The following is a 24,417-nucleotide window of genomic DNA, read 5'->3' as shown; positions in this document are numbered from 1 at the left end:
AACAATGCGTAATTGCGCATGCTCGAGATCGTTCATTTCAAGAAGTAAAATTAGCCCATACCGGACCGTAATGTCAAGATTTTCAATAACGGCCGTGTACCAGTCTACCGTTGTTGCTACTTTCTTTTAAAAGACAACAATGGGACTGATATTAAAGCCCGCCATTCTGAAATTGCGTTAATTTCGCGGATAAAAAATTATTTGGCGGTAATTTGGAAAATTTTCTATTTTCTGTTTCTTACTTGCCATTGGGGTCAGCAATAGATTTCTTTCTATCTTTTAAGCATGTGTCTTATTATTAAAGAAAATAATACCTAAATATTGGCCGTCTTTTAACAATTATGTTAATAGATTATGCGAAATTATCTGTTATTTTTTCTTCTTTTTTCACAGATAAATATAGATTCTACCACTGCATCGAGTGTGATACGATATTTATCCACTCGAGACAGTTAAATTTTCAAATTTAAAACGCGAGGCTCGCCGAGCGTTTTAAATATTTAAAATTTAACTGTCGAGAGTGGATATATATCGTATTACACGAGATTTGGTGGTGGAATCTGTTTCTCTAATGATTTTCAAACAATACGCAGGCAAATGTATTCCTTCTTTTCGAATGATCTGCAAAAAGATGTGTTCTTTCTATGTGACGTCATCAGGCATGGTCGCCTTTTTTCATGCCGTCACAATAGGAAATTCAGAGGAAAGCAAGAAAATTTGACGTCATAATCGGATTTTAACCAATGAAGAACTGAGATCAAACGAACCACACGTTGATTAAATTTTTTTTATACAATGGGTGCAGAAAGGGATAAATTGACGAAGAATTAGAGAAACAAAGATTATACTATATAACAAATTAATAATACGCGTATCTTAAAGTTAAAAAAAAATTCAAGTCTAACGTTCTGTCACCCCTTAGGAAACCCCGTTTGAACAAAATTCCAAAAGAAAGACATTTTTTGACATTGTAGTTTTTTTGGTCTTACACATCGATGTCAACATGCATCTGAACATAATGTACACACATTTAGTGTGGTTGTTTGAAAAAGCAATGGCGAGTTCAGCTGTGAATTTGACTGGATTAAATATTCTCTTTAAGTGAAATGTTTGACGTTAACTAAAACTATAAGGTAAGGAAATTTTATACTGTCTGTGCACAACCTTAAGGTGACTAAAAAAACTCATTCATTGTTAGTATCATTTTTTTTTGTTATGAAGGAATCCTGCAAAAGTAAATGCAAAAGTCTTGTCCTTTGAACTTAAAACAATCTCTTTCAGACTTGCATTTTAATCACTCTTATTCAACGCATTTTCATACTTACATGAAGTGTGACTTACATATGACTTGTGATCTAAAACATAAGTGTTGACTTAGCACTCAGAAACTGCTCTGAAATACTTTTAATATATGCAAAGTTATTTATTATTTTTAAATAGAAGAAGAAAAATATGAGACCGAGCTTATTTATTCGCAAGTTCATGATTAGGCTATAAACCATTTAAATAATTATCCATTGGTTTAGGCTTTTTTTTTATAATTTGAGTCCATTCATTAGAACTTGCATGGAATCAATGAGACAAAATGTATTGTTATATTTAGTTTAATCAAGGATTGCAAACCAATTTCCTTTTATTTCAAATAATGAAGAATTTACATTGAGAGTACTTTGATTTTTATTTCTTTTAAATGTAACTTAAATGAAAAAGGTAGGATCAGGTATCAATATTGAAACAGAATTCCTGTTTGTGATCATTTTAACCCTGTCTAGGTCAAGTATTCATGCATATTTTGGCTGCCCCTTGTCTTTATGTAGTAGAAATTTATTTCTGTGTTGATATAATTTGGTTACAGCAGTAAACATATTTACCAAAATATAAATATTAAAGATACCCTTGTAATAATATATTATGGCGCAGAGTAATATCAAAGCCCTATTTCAGTTCTGAAATTTTTGTAAAAGTGATAAAATGTGTTTACCTAACGTTAATTGTTTTACATATGTCTTTAGTATCAAAATATATTTAGTAAAATTATTTTAATAATATTCACTTGTATATAACAGCATATGGTGCTTAATATAATAATAATATATATGATAGTACCAATAAGATTGTTCATGAAAAGTGTCAACAAAGGGACGTAATTCGTAAATTACTATCGGCACCGCTTTGTCAGAAATATCGACACATCGAAGTGGCACATTTGCGTATTACAGCGTATTAAGTGACACAAATTTGACACGGGCTAGTTTATAAAAAGCCTCATCACATATTTTAAATTCAGCATAGGTTCCCCAGAAGTTAAGAAAGAAATTTCAACTGATGTGTTGAAAAAACTTGACGCGACTGAGTGAGTGACGTCCTTTGGTTTGAAGGCTTTGTATTTTAATTCAAAAATGCCCAAATATGGTAGTCACATGACTTCCATTGTTGCTTTAAGGTGAGAGGTACGTAAATGAACGCCTCTAGCGGATAACGGGATAGCGTTCGTTGTTATGAGAGTTATCTCCCTTACAACAGAAAAATATTTTCAAGATGTCGGAAGGTATTCCGCTTCGTCGGAAAAATGGTCAATTCGGTGGAAAGGTATTGAATGCTTCTCATCAAAATATAACAAAAAGTGTAGTAATTGTAAATGAAATGTCTTGTCCGAGTGAAACATTGCTTCCCTCCCAAGAAAATGAAAGTAATTTGGCATGGCGTGATGGTCGAAGAGTGGTTGAGTTGGGTTTACTAGCTGACCAACTTAAAGCTTGAAAGAACTGTTATGCACCATTGTTTCTACACAACTGTTTAAAAGAACAAAAATACGGTCTCGGAAGTATTTTGTATATACCTTGTGGTAGCTGTCCCTACACAAACTTAATAAACACTGGTAAACGGCACAGATCAGAGACTTCAAAAAAGGGAATGTTGATATGGGACGTGAATACAAAATGTAGTATGGGTAAGAATATTAAAAACACTTGCATATACACACAATAACAAATCAAAGCTCACACTATAACGTTGACTTTTTTATTTTTATTTTATTTATTGAAATTCCATAGCAAATAGCCTATAGTCCAAGACGCACACTTACAGTTGCATACAAAGAAATTAATTCGTTTCTCAAAACAACTGTCAACACTAAGAGATGTTCAACTCTCGACAAAAAAGAGGAAACACACTGTTATAAGCTTAATAATGATATTCTTGATTTGATATTCGTGTTAGATAATCACTTTCTAACATAAATATAAACATTTGGATGTTTATACAAACAAACAAAAAACCGTTGTTTACAGTGCTTTCTTTCACGTCCGCAATATGGTCTATAAATAGAAGTGGAAAGTGCTAGTACCGAGTGTGAAAAATAAAGGATTAAAGCAAATAATTTTTAATAAAAATATTGAACAAGAGTTTTAAATTGCTGCGTGACATGAAAGGAGTAAGGGCCGATTTTGGCCTCAAAATTCAGGTTCATCTGATGAAAGATTTTGGACACTTTTTAAACAATTAAGTGTCTACTTCAGTCGATTCAATTAGTTTATCTGAAAGAATTGAACTGATTTAGTCATTAAAGACGTTCAAATTCAAGCTTTAATATGAAAAATCTATCAAATATGCCATAATATGTCACTTTTCAGATGGTTTTTGTCAAAAATGAAAGTGGCCGCATCCGTGTTCATTCTCAACCTTTATATATGTTATGTATTATCATCAAATACAACTTACATTTAAATATTAAGAATGAACATAAATGCGACCACTTCCATTTCAGACGAAAACCGTCTAAAAATTAACCAAAATGCTAAAATTTCGAAGATTTCAGTAATTTTGCATGACTTAATGATGCTAGTACCCGATACATGTGCATTGTTTTGTCAAAAACAGCCCATGTTTATGCAACAGAAGTATTCTTCTTTCCAATAAATAGCTAAAAATTTACATTTTGATAATTTTGTAAAACTGCTATATTTTGGGGCCAAAAAAGGGTCTTACCGGGCCTACTCCTTTGTGGAATTACATCAGAAGGGTAAGCAAGAGAAAAGGAAAAGAAAACTGAATGCGAATCGAAATGGGGATGGGACCTTATGAACGGACAAACGGGAAGTACAATGGTCTTTCAAAATGAACGAAAAATTATAAAAAAAAAAAGTTTACACGTTGCTCTTTAGTCAATTTGAAATGAACATTGGGGATAATGAGTTTCAAGCATGGAAATACGCGAAGGAAAAATTACAAATCCACTGCTCGAAAATTACCCTTTAGGTGGTAATATCACCATTGATTTTCCCCTATTAGTCTTTGTTAAATTTGTGCACAATTTATCTTTGTTTCAAATAAAGAAATACTTGGCATGAGTAAAGTTTTATCCTGTCCAGTACTATAGAAATGAAGAATTTGTTTCTAAAAGAATTGGTAAAATAAATGTTAAAAAGGCAACTGGTATAGATGGTATATCACCAAAAATTTTACACGCTGCTAAACCTGTAGTGATTAAACGTATCACACAGCTTGTTAATTTATCATTATCCACTTCCATTTTTCCAGACTCGTTAAAAATCGCCCAAGTGGCACCAATTCATAAAAAAAATAGTGTGCTTGAAAAGGGTAACTATAGACCAGTTAGTGGTCTACCTGCTATATCTAAAATTTTTGAAACAGCCATAGAAAATCAACTTACTAAATACTTTGATGATATTTTCGACCATTTCCTTGCGGCTTTTCGATCAGGCTATGACTGTCAGTCAACCTAACTTAAAATTTTGGAAGATTGGAAAAAGGCACTGGATAATAACAAATACTTATCAGCAATATTGATGGATCTCAGTAAAGCTTTTGACTGTCTTCCACATGATCTACTTCTTTGCAAATTGGAAAAATATGGGCTTAGTCCATCTGCTCTTGAATTGCTCAAAAGTTATCTAACGACAAGAAAACAGTGTGTAAAAATAGGACAGAGTATCATTCAAATGCAAGATATCTATAAAGGTGTTCATCAGGGATCTATATTAGGCCCTGTATTATTTAATGTATTCATAAATGACAACTTTCTTTTTGTCAAACACTGTGATTTATACAACTATGCTGATGATAACACCCTCTCTAAATTAGGTCTTACTTTGGAATCAGTAATAAAACCTTTAGACGAAGATAGAAACTCCCTAATATCATGGTTCTCTTTCAACAAAATGCAGGCAAACCCAGAAATATTCCAGGCAATTGCCATAGGTAAAAAAACACACACTCAAAATATGGTCTTCAACCTAAATGGATTCAACATAAAATGTGACGATGAGGTGAAACTTCTAGGTGTAACAATAGACTTTAAACTGGATTTCAACACTCACATTTCAAATATATGTAAAAAAAGCCGCACGACAACTAAACGTACTAAAAAGAATCGGCACTCATCTCACCAGACTTTCTAAACTTACAATATACCACTCATTTATCTTGTCAAACCTCAGCTATTGTCCTCTCACATGGCACTTCTGCAGTGAACAAAACACAAAGAAAATAGAAAAAATACAAGAAAGAGCACTCAGATTCATTTATGATGACTACAAAAATTCTTACGATACACTCCTTGAACAGTCTAAGCTACTAGCACTAAAAATCAGAAGAATGAGAACCATGGCATTAGAGACTTATAAATAATTAATAAATCAAGTCCAGAATTCCTACATAATTTAATAAACATTAAAGAAAATTCATATAACTTCAGGTACAAAGGCATTGCGGATATACCACGGCCAAAAATAACAAGGTATGGTAAGAAAAGCTTTAGTTATGAGGCAGCAAGACTCTGGAACTCCTTGCCAAAAGAGGCAGGGAGCTTATCAACTTTTGGCCAGTTCAAAAATTTTATCTCCACCTGGTGTTTTTTTCAGAAAGTTGTACCTGCAGTTCTTGTAAATAATGTAACTCCTTGCTGCCACATGACTTGACCTTGAAGCCTGCTGTTTGTTTTATGTTTTTATTTTTTATTTTTTGCAGTTATTTTTATTTATTATTTATTTGCTTTGCTTATGCATTACCTGTGCTGTAGCTGCTTGCAGTCTTTTGCTTGTGCTTTATAGTGTTTAATTTTGCATGTGCTACTTGGATACACATATTGTGTGTTACTATGTGCTGATATTTGACATTTGTTTTAATATATATCTTGCCTAGCTTTTATTTTGCATGTGCCAGCTATGTATTAACATGATTAATACATGTATGTGCTGTCTGTATGTTTGTGTTGTATGATGTTATTACATGTATGTTTTGTTTATTAATATCAGTCGGTTAAAGAGCTCTTAAGAGCTCATGTTCTTTGTTATCATGTATATATGCATCCCGACTTTAAATAAAGATTACTTACTTACTTACTTAAAATAGAAAAAAAATTCACATAACATTTCATTGCATATAAGAAAATAACCATCACTGGAAGTTAACCAATAAAATATTCACCTCTATTTTTTTCTGTGTACAAGCTTTAGTAACCATGTAACCTCAAGTTTCCAAAATATTCTATAGAAACACCAAATAAAAAAATAATGGTGCTTAGAAACACCCAAGATTTATGTTTATGACCAAGAATTTTTTTTACCGCAATGAAATGTAGGATTAATTTCAACTGTCAAATTCAAGGGAACGTTTTTTTTTCATTGACGTAAACCCCACACTGATTGAAGAAATAAGTTATACATGTCGAGGGTCTCATATAATCCGTAAAAAAAATAATAATCGGTAAATAACACTTTTTTTCAGACAGGATAATTATTCCATAGGCGCTATAGCGCATATAATATTAGTTTAGAGGAACAAATTATAATCAAAGAGACACCTTTATGAAGCGGTTGTTGTTTTTGTGTGACAATTTTTCTTTTTTGGTAGACGACGATTCTGCTGATGGAGATTTGACGTAATGTTTTTCGGCAACGTCATGCAATTTCTATCTTTTCCCGTCGGCAACACCTTTTCAACGGCTGATATATAAAAAGGGAGTTCGGTAACCATAGGAAAATTATATATCAATAGAAAGGAAAATTCTATCATAAAAAACATTTAATTTTTATATAAAAATCGTAGGAATGGTTTTAACTGAAGATTAAATTAAGCTTGAAATTTCTCATTTTTGGCGTAAATTTGACGTTATGTCTATGTACTTTATGGTGTTTTCCTAACATTTTCAAATGACTAACTTTGAAAGTAGATCGGTTACCCACTTAAATTTTTCGATTTTTCTTTGTATTTTAAAAAGTTTTACGTGAATACAATTTCTTTTAAAAATCGCTGGACAAGCCATTTACGTACCTGTTACCTTAAGAAATGGGGTTAAACCGGGGTCAGCTTTCCGACTGGACATGATTAAGCAATATTTAAGGAATGACTGTAATATTTTTTCTGTCTATGAAGAAATAACATCAAAAATGTGGTGCACACTGAATAACTCGCGTAGCGGGTTATTTTAAAGGGTGCACCACATTTTTATGTTATTTCTTGGAAAATGCCGCCAAATATGCATGAAAATGCGTGAGTCTCACGCTAAACTTGGCAGCCCTGCAAAGTGAGTGAGTATGATAGTCTCTACTTATCCTCAAAATTATGCATAAACATGTTTATGGATTACAGCTTTCGAGATTTCCCTTCACCTGTACAAGAGAGTTTAAATCAAAATCTATTCGGTGTAATTAAACAGATATATCATGTTATGGAGGGGTATTTGCGAAAAATACCAGTCTTGGGACCAAATTTCCCTCGCCTAGCGGCTTTGAAAATTTCAGAGTCCCTTGACTGGTATTTTTCGCAAATACCCCTCCATAACATGATATATCTGTTCAAAACAAAAGTTTGAAAGTATAAAGTGTTCTTGAAAAGGACAGGTGTTAATGTTTTTATCATATATTACCTATGTACGAACGCACCCAGGCTGATAACCCCATATCAGCCCGACCACTTGACGTCACATAGAACGGATATGGGTTATCAGCCGGGGTGTGAATTTATGGCTAGTTTACTTCCGCTCGTTACACATATGCAAAAATTATCATATGAATACTAAGTATATGATAAATATCGGAACCACCCATTTCTCTTTTTTTAAATATAGTTACAGATACCGTTAATGTTATAACTGTAGTCCGAAAATTGCATAATCAATTTCCTGTTTAAATGTGTTTGTGCTGTTACGCAAGAGATAACCATAAATGTACATTTAAGCAAAGTGAATATATATCAGAATGAAGATCAATAACTCCATTAAATCGCGTACCATTTTCTAACATTTTAGTAAATATATCCATGTTTGAATAAAATAAAAATGATACACTGTGGTATATCATTGATCGTTGGTACCTAGGTGACAGAGCAAACATTTTAAATGTAAATCAATAAAGCTGCTGCAGCATAATTCTAAAACCAGGACAACTCACTTTCACCGTGTCATAAAATAAAGAAGAAAATTTGATTAAAGGAACTATCACAAGGTATGTTATATGAATTTCTCCGCAAATGCCATGGATTGAAATAGGTATGTTTTTTGTAAGGTGATTTATTGTGTTGCAGACTAATGTATTTTTGCTCTTTAAACATGCACAAACAATTAAGAAGTACTATCGTTATGCCTTTCCTAGACAAAGTAATCTTCATATAATTGTTAAAGTCAGGTAGTATTGTATTTGTTGGTGGGTGGAACATGACACATGGTTAAGAAATATTTCTTCCATATTGTTTTATTCATTACGTTATCAATGTATGTATGCGCAATAAATGCCTGTCTTTGAGCAAAAAGAAAAAAAAAAACGATTTGTTAGTTTTCGTTATGTTCGAATAATAATTTGTGCTGACCTTTCATATAGAAAAGTAACATTGAATACGACATCATACGTCCTTTTACCGACAAAAGTTAAATATAGGTTACACAATGGTTTGCGATGGATTTATTCTGCAACAAAAAAGGCCTGATATAATTTTTGATAAAAATGAAGGCATACGTTCTTCTTGAGTTTGCTGTGACGTTCCTCTTATAGGAGTTGTTGGTGCGTAGTCTCTCGTTGTAGAAGATGTTCCATTTCTGACAGATGATTCTTAATACCCAGTACTCGAATGAGATAGTTGGTGAAAGCTGTCGTGTCGATTACAATCTCGGCGGCGTCTTTAAATTCAATATACCTGGGCAAGGGATAGAATTGCTGCACGTCTTACCAGTGCGGTCGTCGTTGTCTTGGTCAGCGGTTCCCAATTTCGTTGTCTGTCTCTAGATGCATCAAGTATAGTGGAAGAAACAGCTAATTAGATAATGTTGGCAAATGCTGGTTTGACGAAATTACGAGTAACTGTCTCAAAGACGGTGAAAAAATATTGGGCTAGTTTAAGTTGTTATTATTGACATTAGCATGATTAGTCAAGCAGTTTTCAGCAACTGCTCAGTTAGTTAGATTTGGTTTTGGCAAGATTAACATTATGGTATGAGATAGTCATGAATATATCATAATTAACCAATTAGTTTATTTATTATTTATTATCTATTGTAGTGCTATATTTAATCATCATTTGTAATGAATTTGAAGAAAAAAATATAACTGAACATTTTTTTTATAACTTATAAACTTATAATTAAATTGTCAAAAAATATGAGCTTTTTTATATATAAGATATGATATAGTGTTCCCAGCTTATATATTTTGAAAGCTATTTTATTACAAATCAAAAGATGAACATTATACAATGATTGCTATTCTCATGCTTTATCTCATTCAATTTTCTATAATTCTTTGAATTTATCTATGATTGGATTATAAGAAGTATAAGATGAAAATTTTATCAAAAACCTGGTGCTTTGCATTTGCCCGAATTGGCCTTCCATTTGCGCCAATTGACCTTTCATCTGCTCCATAAATCACACATCATTATCAAATAAGATGTGTTATGATTGCCAACGAGACAACAGTATCCACCAGAGACCAAACGACGTAGATGTAAGCAAATATATGTCTCACAAGACGACCTTCAGCAATGAGCAATACCCATACCGTTAAGTAAGCTATAAATGGCAACGACATCCCAAAATATAAAACATGTAAAATAATAATAGGGTCACCGACTTCGTTTTTATGGTATACATCAAAGTGGTGTTCTAGGAGAAAAAAAAATACCCATCATTGTTGTAGGCCGTTTTCGACGTTTCTCACTAACAAATAGGTAACAGATTGGTTAATACACAAAAAACGAAGTCGGCGACCATAATTATGATTATTATATATCATTAAAACGGAAATTTATGTACAAACAAAATATATATTTTTAAGAAAATTTTATGGATTTAAAACTGGACATTTGATGATTTTAAGACAAATTTAAGAACGTTTATAGCCGATTGTATGTGTTTTCTATACAAATGTTCACCTTTTTTGAAATAAACCAATCAGTAATATTTTAGATATAAAGGATATACCAGTATATGCATTATTTTTTTCTATTTTCGGTTGAAGTTCAACGAGCCATAGTTGTATGCAAAATTTTACCAAAATCTGTGAAATAGCCCATTTACTGTTCCTTGACCCTAAACAAGAAAACCAACGTTCGGATTTATGTACAAAACAATAAGCATAAGACAATAAGGGAAATACAAACGAGATAGACAGCAACCAACGACCACTGATTTACAGGCTCCTTACTTTGGACAGGCACATTAAGAATATGGCGGGGTTCAAATTTATTTGTATTAATCTTTTCCATTTGCCTTCATTATATGTTACCCCTCGGCAACACGGGGGTTTAATTATGAGGATATCGAGCAGGAAACGTTCTTAAAAGTTTTCATTATAAGGTTAAACACAAAATTTAACTACAGGTTTTGTTTGCATGATAAAACATTGTTATTAATCCCCGTCTGTTTTCACAGTGATTCTTCTTCGCATATATAAGACTTTTCCCTATTTTGCAATACACTGGATAATCTGTATGTGTCATAAAAAAATGATAACTTATTTTCTGTTTGTTTCGGATTGAATTGTGTCACCTAAAAATGTGTACATTGTACAATCTTATACCTACATGTACGTAACTTTTAGTTATGTATGAGAAATGAGTATGAACTTACTTACATACTCGGGGGAAACTTTAATTGTCATTTATGTTACCTGATAAATGGCGCAAAATTGTATTTATTATTTATTATTTTTGTTGGGTGCATATGAATAAAAGCTTGTGGCGCAAATGAATAACTGCATTTTTTAGAAATTGGCGCAAATGCATTGCGGTCGTACTGTTTATATTTAAAAGACTTTACAAATAAGAGTAATTTCACTGAATTTTTCTGTTTTTATTTCTTTTTTTAATGGTTAACAAATTGATTCAAGACCCATCAGTGGGATATCCAGTGAACGAAAACAAAAGAAAATTCACTCTTCTTATGATAGAATCGAGAAAGGCAATAATAAAACAATACCGGTGACGATACTGATCAAAAGTTATTTCTAAATAATTATTGTACATGTTAAAGAAATTATTTGTTAAACTGTGTTATTAGAAATATACATGCAAAAACACGATGTTTTATGTTCAGTATTTATCGAGATAATTGCTTTAGAAGCTTGTGAAACTGAAATTTAAAATCTGCCAATCTTTACTGTATATTAGTAAAAAAAAATGCAAAAAATCATGTAAATACAAATTGAAAGATCTTTCGGGTCACCAATTTTCTGAGTGTTCCAAAAAGTCTTTAGCATGTTACAACTTCCCAAAGTATACTTATTTTTTCACACCTAAGTTATCGAGCACACCGGTCTGCTCTTGTCACATGTACATTCTATAGAGAACAATTGTCTTTTCTTGAATATAAACATTTAAAAGTCTGTCTGTGCAGGTTAAAAAATTAAAGATAACTATTTTTATAAAGTAGATATCTTTCTACTATTTTGTATACAATTTTAAGAAAAGGTCGTCTCGAGTTTTGTACAAGTATTTACGGTCTTCTCGATCTATTCACATTCAAATTTTACATCGAGATAAGGTCTGTTTGATTTTGCTTAGTAACTTAATTTCAAAAGTGCCAATTTTTGCTGCATATCAATCGATTCCATACATAGCCAGAAATTAGTAGTACTTTTGCTAATTAATATTCATAATATGTAAATATGATTGTACCACGTGATAATAGTTTGAACTGGACTGGCTTGATATCATTAAAATCTTTAAAACACGAATATTATAAGTTGCCCGTCACAGAGTCCTTGTTTATAATAACTCTGATATTTCCGTAAAGTTGTCAGGCGGTCAAAATCAAAACAATGAACGCGAATTTAGTAAATTTTTCGTGTTTTCGTGAGTTTATTCTTCTTGAAATAGGGGCATTTTAACTTTACGTGGGAACCTAGAGTTCAACGACTACACATACAAGTTTTGGACTTGCTTATTCTTTGGACATTCAAGTTTCAAGTTTCATCCCCGCAACCTGTTTTTGTAATGACCTTGTTAGCCAATTTTCAACACGAAGTTTGCAAATTTGACGTTTCAGCCATTTTAGCCTGTATTTTATACTGCAATGTTAATAGCCTCTCGCTTCGATTTTTAAAATAGCTCAGGAACCTTGATTTTTGCAACGACAGTCATTATGTTTCGTTTAAATGGTGTATATTGTTGTGTATATTTATTTTCTGTCCCCGCAACCTGTCTATCACTTAAATTTAAGTTAAAACAGACATTTTTTTTTCAAAATTCCCTATCATTTCAATATAATTTCCGTGACCCGTATCCGATTTCTTCAGTATAATATTCAAATAAGCAAAGTGGCGTTGATTTCTGGATATGATATATAAACGAATAATTAGCATGTTCCAGAGAGGTATACAGACATTAAAAAAATAAATTGAAGTTGGTACTCCAGGAATTTATTCGCATAGCAACATTTTAAACCAATTTTACACCAAGCTTCTATAGCTATAATGGGACAAACATTGAGAAGATCTAGTTTTCAGTGTTTACAGGGAAGGTAATATTTTGTCACTAGATTTCCCACTGCCATATTGTACTGAGTTATTTCTCATATTCAGGAACGAGCTATCGATAATTTTTATAAAGTTACTCTTCAAATATTTAGAAAGCTGTAAAACCTCTTGAACCATTCGACCACCTAGCCCAGGTAAATTCCATTTTGATTATGAAAATCTGAAAAGAAATATTCCCGTTTATTCATTTTATGTAGCGTGCATGTGCATGGATACTATTTGGGCGCTACTATTCTGACTTCTTTGCATTTTGTTTTAGATATATCATACATGGTTACGACACGTATTTTATTCTCCATATTCTTCGGCAGATTATAACTTGAAATAAATAATCATATCCGAATAATCCGATCATATCTAATGACCAACTACACGCTGCACATGTCATATGGATGGATAGCAACATTCAAATCTTTCATCGGAAGACAATTTTTACGTAACCTGTTTTTTTTCACTCACTTCTTACTGTTTCTATAATAGCTAAGGGTTTCATTTTTAATGATCCGACTTTTGAAAGATCCGACTTATAGTATTCCTGAAACTCAAAATATTTAATTCAACGATATGATCGAAAATACATTTTATATAAAACCTCCGTAATGAAACAAAATCAACTGATTATTACGTGTTGATCAAATTTAAAGTGTGTAAGTTGGAAAACAGCTTTCAATGATTTTTTGTTATTGCATGTCACATTTTGTAAATATTATTTCATTTGTATAATAATAATAATACTTTATTCCAAAAGCAAGTACAGCTAATAGGATATTTACGGGTCATTTTCAAAAAATGTCGAATTTTCAGTACACCCATGCTAAAATTTGTATTTCGAATGGAAATTTCAGTTGTAATGGTTTAAATGAAAGCTTGTCGGATTTATGATTTAGAACATCGATAATAAACACCATTTACATCTATTTTGATAAGATTAAAATGTATTTAAGTCCGATTTTGGGGGTATTTGTGTGCGTACAGTGTCAGAAAAACACATTGCAAATGATTTTTTCCCGATTTTCTGATCGCCTTGATATCTGCAAAAGGGACTTTTTAAGAACGTTAATAATTACTCTAACGAAAAATCGTAGCTCCTTAATCATTATATGTAACATATTATCTACAAACTAAATTCAATCAGCGTACGGGAGGTTCATGTCCATCCTGTTACCGCTACTTAAATCAGCCGTGATATTGTTCTCCCTATGAATATCGAATCAGTCAATGTTGATTTCAAAAGTTCAAAGTTACCTTTACATTTAAAACACCACGTTTCTTGTACGACAGTGTAGAGAAAAGAAATTTTAAGACATTTAGTGAAAAAAAATAGAGGGTACTTTTTTCATGTCTATGCTGTTACCAACAGTTTTGATTAATTACACCAACAGTATATTTGTAAAAAGTGCAATATCGTGTTGGAAATCAAATTCACAACAGAAAACCATAATCACTTCACCAAAGGGAGTAGTCATTTCACAACAGCATTCAAAAATGAAGAAATTTGTCTATCCTGTTACTATGGTTGCTATGGTTACAGTAACAGGATAGACAATTGTAGACAGAAACGTCGTTAAAAAAATTATCTTAACATATAGTTGCAAAACGAATGAAATATTTCGTTGTTTAAACTCATCTTAAAGTTATAACGTCTTATTCTTCCCAATTAAGCATTTGCAGGTGCAATACTGATATCGGTAACAGGATAGACAAAAAGGTAACAGGATAGACTTTTATATAGTGACATATCATAAATGTACGTTCCTGTTACCAATGAAATAAAGAGAAAAGTAAACTAACTTATGAGGGATTTACTTGATGTTGGGTTTATTTGAAAGAGAGAAAAAAAATGCCGAACAATATGAATTGCTATCTTAGACTTGCATTACTGGTGGTAATTTTTACAACCTTTGAAAACCAATTTTTAGAGGCATTTTTCAGTACAACCTGGAAAATTGACAAATAATCTATTATTTTACAGAATGAATATATATAGAAGTTTATTCTCTTGAAAACCATCTAATTGGCTACGTAAAACAAGCTTAAAATTTTATCTAAACCTTTTCTTAATAACCCAAAATTTCTTTTGAAAATGGTAACAGGAGAGACAAAACATTGTACCACCTATCAAAAAAATATTTCAAGATATTCTTGTATGACATTATTAAGATTGCATCTTTTAACATGTTGTTCTTTAAGTACTGTTTGTTTTGATTTGATTATGTAGAGGGTTGTTTGAATAAGTAACTTTTAATAAATTTTTCAATTTCAAAATTCGACATTTTTTAAAAATGACCCATACAATGTTTGACAAATTAATTATCATGCACCATATCACATAAACAGACATATAATCAATCACTCTTATACATAGTACAGTATTAAGTATAACGCAGATTATGACATACATAGAATTGTTCAAAATTAGCAGCGTAGTTTCTCAGCTAATTTTAAGTCTTTACCAAGATTGTTTAGTTCTTTAATATTTTGTACAGATAACAATTGTATCAATTTATAAGTAGAGGGTGTATATTTTTCTCTAATGTCAGCATATTTACTACATTCCAATAAAAAATGAAATTCGTCTTCAATGGAACTTGTATTACAATAAGTACATAATCTATCTTTCCTGTCAATATTATAATATCTTCCTGTCTCTATATTCAAATTATGTGCACAAATACGGTTTTTACAATTATAAGATTTATAGATATAATTCACTTGTTTGTCTAAGTAAAATTGTTAAGTATGTGTACAAACAATATATTTATATAATTGACATTTATTTGAGACTTCAAAGAAAGCATTTGCTTCGCATATAAATGTATCAACCATTCTCTCTTTTAATTGTCTCAGAAGAAAAAGCTACATTATCTACATTTTGACTTAACCATACATAATGGAAGCCATATTACCCAAAATATCTTTAATCTTACAGCACCAGTTCTGCTTATTATTTGTTTTTTTTTACAGCTACTAAACATTTCATCATAACAATCTTTAATATGCAATTATCAGTACATAATAATTGTATCCAATATTTTACCATTCTATATTCTCTTTTTACACACGTAGCTACTCTACCCAGTTCACAACATGTTATTAACATTTCTCTTTTTTACTTTCAGTATACGTTCCAAAAAATACATATGAACCCTTTCAATATCTGGTGCCTTATGATACCCCCAAATTTCACAGCCATTGTTCAAAGCAACATGAGTTTCAAATAAAGTCAATAATGTTTCATGGTTATAATAGTCATCCTGTATTTTTTTTTTTTTTTTTTTTTTTTAATTAAACATCCTATATACTGTTTTTTTCCCCTTGTTCTGACAATCTCTTTTGTGAATTAACAAAATTACCAGTGTAATAAAAAAGTAAGCCTAAATACATAAACTCCTTACAAATATCAATAGTATTACCATTTAAAAAACCATTTTTCTTCCAGTTTAGGCTTACCCCTATTTCTGAAAATTACTATCTTTGTTTTTGTAAAATTAATATACAAATTGTTTTCATTTGAGTAAGTATTGACACTATGAATCATTTGCTGTAAATCTTGTACATTTTCACTGAATAAAACCATATCATTTGCACACATCAGAAGATATAAATTTAGCATTTTAAACTCAAAGAATTTACAATTTTGATTTATCAACTCCATCCCCATGTCATTTACATATAAGAATACAAAAGAGGAGATAAAGATTCCCCTTGCATAAGGCCAACAGTGCATTAAAAAATTCCGATAATTTACCATTCATCTTAACACATGATTTCAAATTCATATACATATAGATTATAACATGGCATTTTTCATATCAGACCCCTTATCAGCCCTAGGTCATGATATCAGCCCGAGAGCCGACAGGCTCGAGGGATGATTTTGACCATGGGCTGATAAGGGGTCTGATATGAAAAATGACATGTTATGTTCTTTTTATCATATACTTCAGCAGAAACCATACAGACAAGAAAACTTTTTTAAAACTTTATAAAACTCATTTATCGTATTATTTGTTTTGCATTTTTTAATAATATATTTTTCTGTTTCCTAATATTCGTTCTTTCATTCTTCCTAGTTATGTTTTTCACTAAAATGTACCACTGAGTTTTTTTTCCGGAATTTGCAGAATGACGTGGAAATGCTTTGCGATAACGTTAAAGAAAGGCATGCGATATTAACCGGAAGCAGTTGATATATACCGGAAGCAGTTGATAACGAAAGTCATATCACACGGCTAAGACAATTCTTCAAATTTAATGAATAATTATATATACCAATTAGTTTTATCAAGGGGTACAATTATACCATTATTTTCTATAACTATATGATAAATTGATTTAATTACATTAAATAACTTCCCTGTAATACCATATCTTAGTATATAGTATGCATTGTAGGAGATATGAGATTATCACCAATGAGTTAGTATATAGTATGCATTGTAGGAGGTATGAGATTATCACCAATGAGACAACCCTATGATACAATAGACCAATGTGTAAGGTCAAAATACAGTCTACAAGAATAAACAAGATTCTATACAATATGTCAAGTCATTAATAGCCAATCGTGTAAATAATCGAACAAAGACTACTAAGTATCAATATCAATATCAGAGGTTTTTCGCTTGAGACAGACACAAGATCGAAATCGTTTTCTTTGATATTTATACCAAACAAGAAAAGAACACAGTTTATATTGGCCTAATCTTTAGTTATTTCACACGAGATGCGTTATTGAATAAATCAGCGATCTGTATTAATAAACAGTAAATACAAAATATTGCATATTTGAACAAATGATTGGATGCTAAGAAGGATTCGTGCACAAATATTAGCCAGGTCATTGCACTAAGTAATAATCTGAGAAGTATTCAAACAATATTACTGTATTAACTGTCAATTCTATCTGAACATTAACGAGGATTTCGTATGATCATGATCGTATAATTATAAATATATCGAATTTATTTCGCACGAGATGTGTAACTGGAATACCCACCATCATGATCACGTAAAGTCTTGTCTTGTCTTTTCTTGTCTCATCACTTTTTTATCAATCATGAAATATGTTAGCTTCCAAGATTTTCTAAGTGTTTTATGGAAGAAACATCTTGGATATCATTTTAAAATTCTTGTTATTTTCTACAAACTTTCATACTGCAAAAGTGTATAAACAACTTCTCCACCCTTTACACAAGTATCATAAGGACAAGACGAAAGGATAAATAACAGAATAAGTTAATTTTGCTGTTATTAAATTTTAGAAATTACTTTTAATTAAGAAATATATCTCCGTCATGCAAAGCTTTGGTTCCGAGACCAGATTTGGCTCTTCTATAGGTCCTCTTTGATTTGATTGGCTATTCAACGTTTGTACTAGTTTTGGATTTTAAAATACTTTGGCCTCGGTCATCACTGAAGAGACATTAATTGTCGAAATACGCATCTGGTACAGCAAAATTGGTATCTTTTCTGTTGTAACGTGTAACAAGTTGTTACACTGTTGTTCATAATTGATAAATGTCCAAGTACAATTAAAAATAATATCGCGTTTGAGCAAGATACAAATCATACGTTGTGCGATACTTTGTAATGTCGTGTTTTCAGAAGTTTTATGAACGCTGATTATTTGGTTGGCCGTTTTGGAATATCAGTGTCACAGATGCCATTGTCTATTCCACTTTTGTAGACACAACTGTCCCCTTTTCGCAACGTATGACATCACCGAATGTGACTCATCGCCGGATTTTTTTTTATTGAAATGAACAACACAATAGGTGTTACTAGTGTAGAAGGGACGGTTGGCTAAGTGTGACTTCGCATGGCGTGTGGTGAATGCATCGTAGGAGACCCTTACCCTGTAGACGCAAATGGTCTCGCTTCTTTTGGTGTTCGTGCGATTCACTTCCTTTTTGGTTGTTTCTTTTGATTTGTATATTTTGATCGATTTATTAAGTTTGAATCTCGAAAAAGCATTGCTGCCTACATTTACTCTTCTTGGGCATCCGCTTTAATCCTAGTATTTGTCTCGCCGGCGACGAAAGTCGCGGAAAGCGAGACATAGGGATTGCTTTTCCGGCGACGGCTGTGGCGACGGCGTCAACAATTGTGAAGTTTTCTGCTTAAGTAAGTATGATATAAATACGAAACAATTACAGTAAAACCACTGACGAAATTCCTCACTTGTTTGCTGGAGCCATATATTTAGAATAATCATGAAATGGTGTAAGGACTCACTCGCTATTCATTTGGCTTACTTTAATTTCACTTATGTATAATTTATTTCACCAAAAACTTTTAATTAAACAGAATTATAATGAAAGGTAAATGGCAAATGAATTGTAGTATCAAAGGTTTACGTCTTATAAGAAATATTCCGAGTTTCATTTAATTGCTTTGCTCATTTTAATAGGGTTATGCACTATACTTATCAGTATCTTTCCACCTATCGACAGCAAAGTGTAAAATATTGACAAATATTACAAAGGCCCCAGGTCAGAACAGGAGCCTGTAATTCAGTGGTTGTCCCAAGTCAGGACAGGAGCTTGTAATTCAGTGATTGTCGATGGTCGCTGTCATTACAAAGGCCCCAAGTCAGGACAAGAGCCTGCTATTCAGTGGTTGTCGATGGTGGCTGTCATTACAAAGGTCCCAAGTCAGAACAAGAGCCTGTAATTCAGTGGTTGTCGTTGGTCGCTGTCATTACAAAAGTCCCAAGTCAGGACAGGAGCCTGTAATTCAGAGGTTGTCCCAAGTCAGGACAGGAGCTTGTAATTCAGTGGTTGTCGATGGTCGTTGTCATTACAAAGGTCCCAAGTCAGGACAGGAGCCTGTAAAACAGTGGTTGTCGTTGGTCGCTGTCATTACAAAAGTCCCAAGTCAGGACAGGAGCCTGTAATTCAGTGGTTGTCGTTGGTCGCTGTCTAACATATTTCTTTTTCGTTAATTGCTTTGTACATGATTCAGGCCATTGTTTTACATTTTGTCATTTCGGGGCCTTTTATAGCTTGCTTCACGGTTTTGCTCATTGTAAACGGCCGGACGGTGATCTATAATTGTTGTTATTTGGTCTCTAGTGGATAGTTGTCTCATGCAATCATACTGCGTCTTCTTTTTTTACACATCTACTTTTTCAGCCCGGTTTTTGGTGGGATTCGTGTTGCTCAGTCATTAGTTTTCCATGCGAATAGTTAACAAAACCCAATTCAAATTCGAAATATTTCCATCATAGTGTGATTTAACTTTTAAAACATTACTTCTCTTAATACTACTGTTCCTGTCGGACAGATAATGAACAATAACTCCATATTAATATGTGGAGAAAACATTTTTTAAATATATTTTAAAACAATTGGGGGATAAACTTGATATCCAAGATCTGTCAAGTGACGATTCACCGACTTGCTTTGCTCACGCTAGAAAGGCAGAAAATCGTAAAACATGCTTTAATGCAATAAAATAGAGACATTTTTCACCTGGAATGTTGCTTGCTATACCAAAAAGCAATCAATCTAAAATAGATTAACTTCCATAGAGTTGTATCGATTTCAACATTTTCATATTGAATAATTAACTTGAGTGCTTCAACTTAACAACTAATCTTAATTCAATTTTATTTCCATCCTACCTGTCATGTAGAGGAAATCTTTAATTGTATGCAATTCAAAACAATGGCTTTTTACGATGCGGAGAAAATTATCAACGTTTTACATCATTCAGTTATGTCAAAACGTCAAAGTTTTTGTAAAACGTAATGTACAGATATATAATACTCGCTCATTAATTGTTTTGAAACAAACCACAAGTTTTTATAGCCAATGATTTTTAGGTTTTTGTTCCATATTGTCCACGTAGACTAGTACTAAGCATGACGGATCCATGATTTTGAAAAAAGGGGGGAGGGGGCTCGTAAGCCAACGTTTGGAGTGATACTTGTAAAAAGTCTATATATGCGTTATTTTATATAAAGCTCCATAAGGGGGCCTCTGCTAAGTGTAATTGAAATGTGATGAGAAGCGAAAAATAACTTGACGTAAACATCATGATTCAGTCAGGATTCTATAGATACTTCGTCAAAATTATCTCCCCATTACGTCAGCTAATTTTTACATTCGTAAAAATGGAAGCCATTGTAGGGATGACGCGCTGCCAATTTAGCTCTTGAAAACCGATAAATTTATCCAAATAGCACCATTACTATGTTATATGACAGTTGTTTTTTAAAAGACAAATGTACCTACTAGCTATTGAACATCGTTTAATGTACTTTTCACCATTTAGTCAACTTAAAACTACTGTCTGATCGGTTGTCAGGTGGAATTTTCGAAAGTTCAAAAATATTAAAAAAAATTCTAATTAAATATTTCGTGGAAGGGTAGACTACAAATTTTCAGAGGTTGAAGACTAATAACCCTAGATAACACACACACAAAATTAAGTTTCTTTGAAGTTATGCATTTTCAAGATCCACTTGCCATGGAAAGTCTGTCGTCAAGTACTTTTAGTAAAAATTTGTTATACGAACAACCCAACTCTGTTGTTATGACTCATTGAAAGGTTACCGTATTTCACTTGACCCATATTTTGCATTTTTTAGTACTGTGAATTTTTAATGTTAATAAATCAACCTGTAGCCTAAATATATGAAAATAATATAATCTGAAGCGAGATGATGTATCAAATATTTTTGCCTTATACGTTTTCAAGACAGAATAGTCAACTCAAACAAGCCCGAACATAAAAAGGTGCACTCGACTTTCTCTTTTTGATGAAATTATTGCCCATTTTAAAGATTTTTAAAAAAAAACTGTCGCCGCGGGCAGAGATGCAAATTAATGCTTTAAAAAGATCAATATATTATCTTTATGTGTAAATTTTTTCGGCGGAATTTATGCTTATGCACAAAAAAGATTCACTTGTAATTGCACCTACCACAATCGACTGTTTTGTGAAAATTTGTCTATAATTTAAGAGTTTACAAATATCTTAAAGCTACATACTACAATTTTAGTGAAAACACGTATACAAGAAGCATAAAATCCTAAATTATGCACCTTTCTTAAACTTTCAAAGCCCATATAAATAGATGTAAACAATTCAAATATACTAATTTGGCTTTTTTACCTTCTCTAACAAAGAGTTTTATTTCTTTTGTTTAATTTCAACTTGGTATCCGCCTGGATTTGCGAAATTATCCCTTATTAAAATCTGATTTATAGCTTACAAATTGTATATAAAAATTACAAAAATCCAAAAGAAAAATACTCTATGCATGAAATCGTTTTAAAATAGCAACATTTCGTGCATACTTTTGGGATTGATTGACATCTATAATTAGCAATTGACACGAGCTCCAAAGATTGCTGATGGATATGTGACCCCGATATAAATATACAGGCATAGATTTGGAGGAAAGCACTTGCAACTGCATAATTACCCTTTTCCTAACTCTGTTTTTTTTTTACATAAAAGATTTTTAAAAAAAATGATATAAATTATCGTTTTATTTTACAAGAAATTGTTTTTGCGGTCCCAATATGTCAACGAAATCGGTCTTCCTTTTGGCTTCTGTAGTTTCACCTTTCCGGCTTACATTTATTAAAAAATTAAAGCTTTGTTTAAATAGAAATTAACAGCTCTTATTAATGTATTTTGTTATTTGTTTTTAAAACATTGTAAAACATTTGTAACAAAGTTTTAAATTATAATTGTATACTATTATTCTAACTCATTTCCAAAAGTTGATCGCCCTGATGATCATAATCAAAGTACTGAAGTACCGAACATCGGATGACTGCAAGTTCTTGTGGATGGTCACAAGCACTTGTCTCAGAAAAAAAATCACATCTTTATACTTGAAAGTGAGGTTAATGTACAGATATATTTTTTTTCTTAGACAAGTTCGTGCGTGGATGATAAATAAATGACAGGGAATTCAACCTCACCGTAATAAATATGATATTGAAGTGATACAAATCAGTATACTCTGGTTTGTTGTTATATATTATATTAATATTTGTATATTACAGTTACATGTATATATAATTTTCATCCATTTGTATATCATTCTATTCTACTATATTAATAATAGTGCAGTGCAAGTGCATGGTGGACACTCTTCTGTAATAATTCGATTTATCTAATAGATTTGATTTGAGTAGGCATTCATATTTCCCCTCCAAACTTTCAATCTCCCATGCAGAGTTATCGGTCCTTGAGAGAGAGCGAGGACCGATAACTCTGCATGGGAGATTGCAAACGTTCTTGAGATATTCTTCCGCGTGCGTTAACACACATTTTCTGCACGTGTGCATAGATATTAAAGACTTTTTACTTTCTAACGACAAAACATTTTCATATTATTAATTTATGTTCTAAAAAAAATATTTTGAGGAGTATCCATTGAAAAAATTAATTTATAACAAGCGATAAGGAATGTTATTTTGCACTCGATAATGTCCGCGTATTTATTATGTTTATAGATCGGTTACAATCCCAACACGAAAGTTACGTAATGGAAATCTAGGCGACAGAAATACACCGGAATGCCCTCGCGGTCATCCGATGTAAAAATCATTGTTTAAATCAAATATAACAATAAAGGTTTTGATTTTATAAATATTGTCGGTATTCTTAACGATCATTCCGTAAAAGAACAAATTCCTGGTTATTTTGATAATACTAAGCTACCTCTTATTTGTTATGTTTACAAAAAATTCTTCCAGGAAATATGTTTTTAATTAAAGTGAGGTTTATAAAGATGTTAATATCAGTTACAATACAGCTATGTCATGAAATTGCAGTAATTCCAAATACATGTATGGCCCCACTTCCCATGTTATCACAGGAGACCTTGACAGAGTTCAGGGCCGAGGGTTGAAATAATTCCTTAGAAAAGTACCTAAATATCGTCCTCCGTCAATTATTAATTGGAATGAGTGTCGTGACATTATCCACGACTCACTCCATACCTTACTGTATAAAATTGATAAAACGAGAAAAAGTTGACAAAAAATCCTTAGATTATTTTATTATGCAGTAATAGTTATTCGTATCAAACATTTTAAAGAGCAACAACCATAATAGCCCTATTTCTCGTATCAAACATTAGCTAAAGAACTCGACAAGAAATTTGTTTTTGTACCGGCTGATAAGGCTGCCAATAATATCATTATTGTCTGACGTAAATTTACTATTGAAGATCTGCAAAAGGAAATCACAAATTCAGCAACATTCTAACTGACTCAATTTTCGGAAAATGACATCGTTAACAAAAATAAACTGTTTGCTACCTCTTTACAGGCAGAACCGAGTTCCAACTATGTACTGGCTTCCGAAGCTGCACAAAACACCTATCAAATATAGATTTATTTCGTCTTCAAGCCATTGTTCCAGTACTTAACTGTCTATTCTAGACTACATATACTAGTAT

General features: G+C 32.0%; 1 protein-coding gene across 1 annotated transcript in view; it reads left to right on the top strand.

The window, feature by feature from the left end:
• Positions 1-8,354: 8,354 nt before the first annotated feature.
• The window catches only part of LOC127733967 (TWiK family of potassium channels protein 7-like), a 51,168-nt gene continuing 35,105 nt past the window's right edge, over positions 8,355-24,417 (top strand). Inside the window, exon 1 of the mRNA XM_052243456.1 lies at positions 8,355-8,465. The gene's annotated coding sequence lies outside the window, so the exon portion shown is untranslated. The remainder of the gene's footprint in view (positions 8,466-24,417) is intronic.

Source organism: Mytilus californianus, unplaced genomic scaffold (assembly GCF_021869535.1).
Source record: "Mytilus californianus isolate M0D057914Y unplaced genomic scaffold, xbMytCali1.0.p SCAF_3, whole genome shotgun sequence".
NCBI lineage: Eukaryota > Metazoa > Mollusca > Bivalvia > Mytilida > Mytilidae > Mytilus > Mytilus californianus.
Note: the sequence above shows the minus strand (reverse complement) of the source record. Positions and strands in the feature narration are given on the sequence as shown.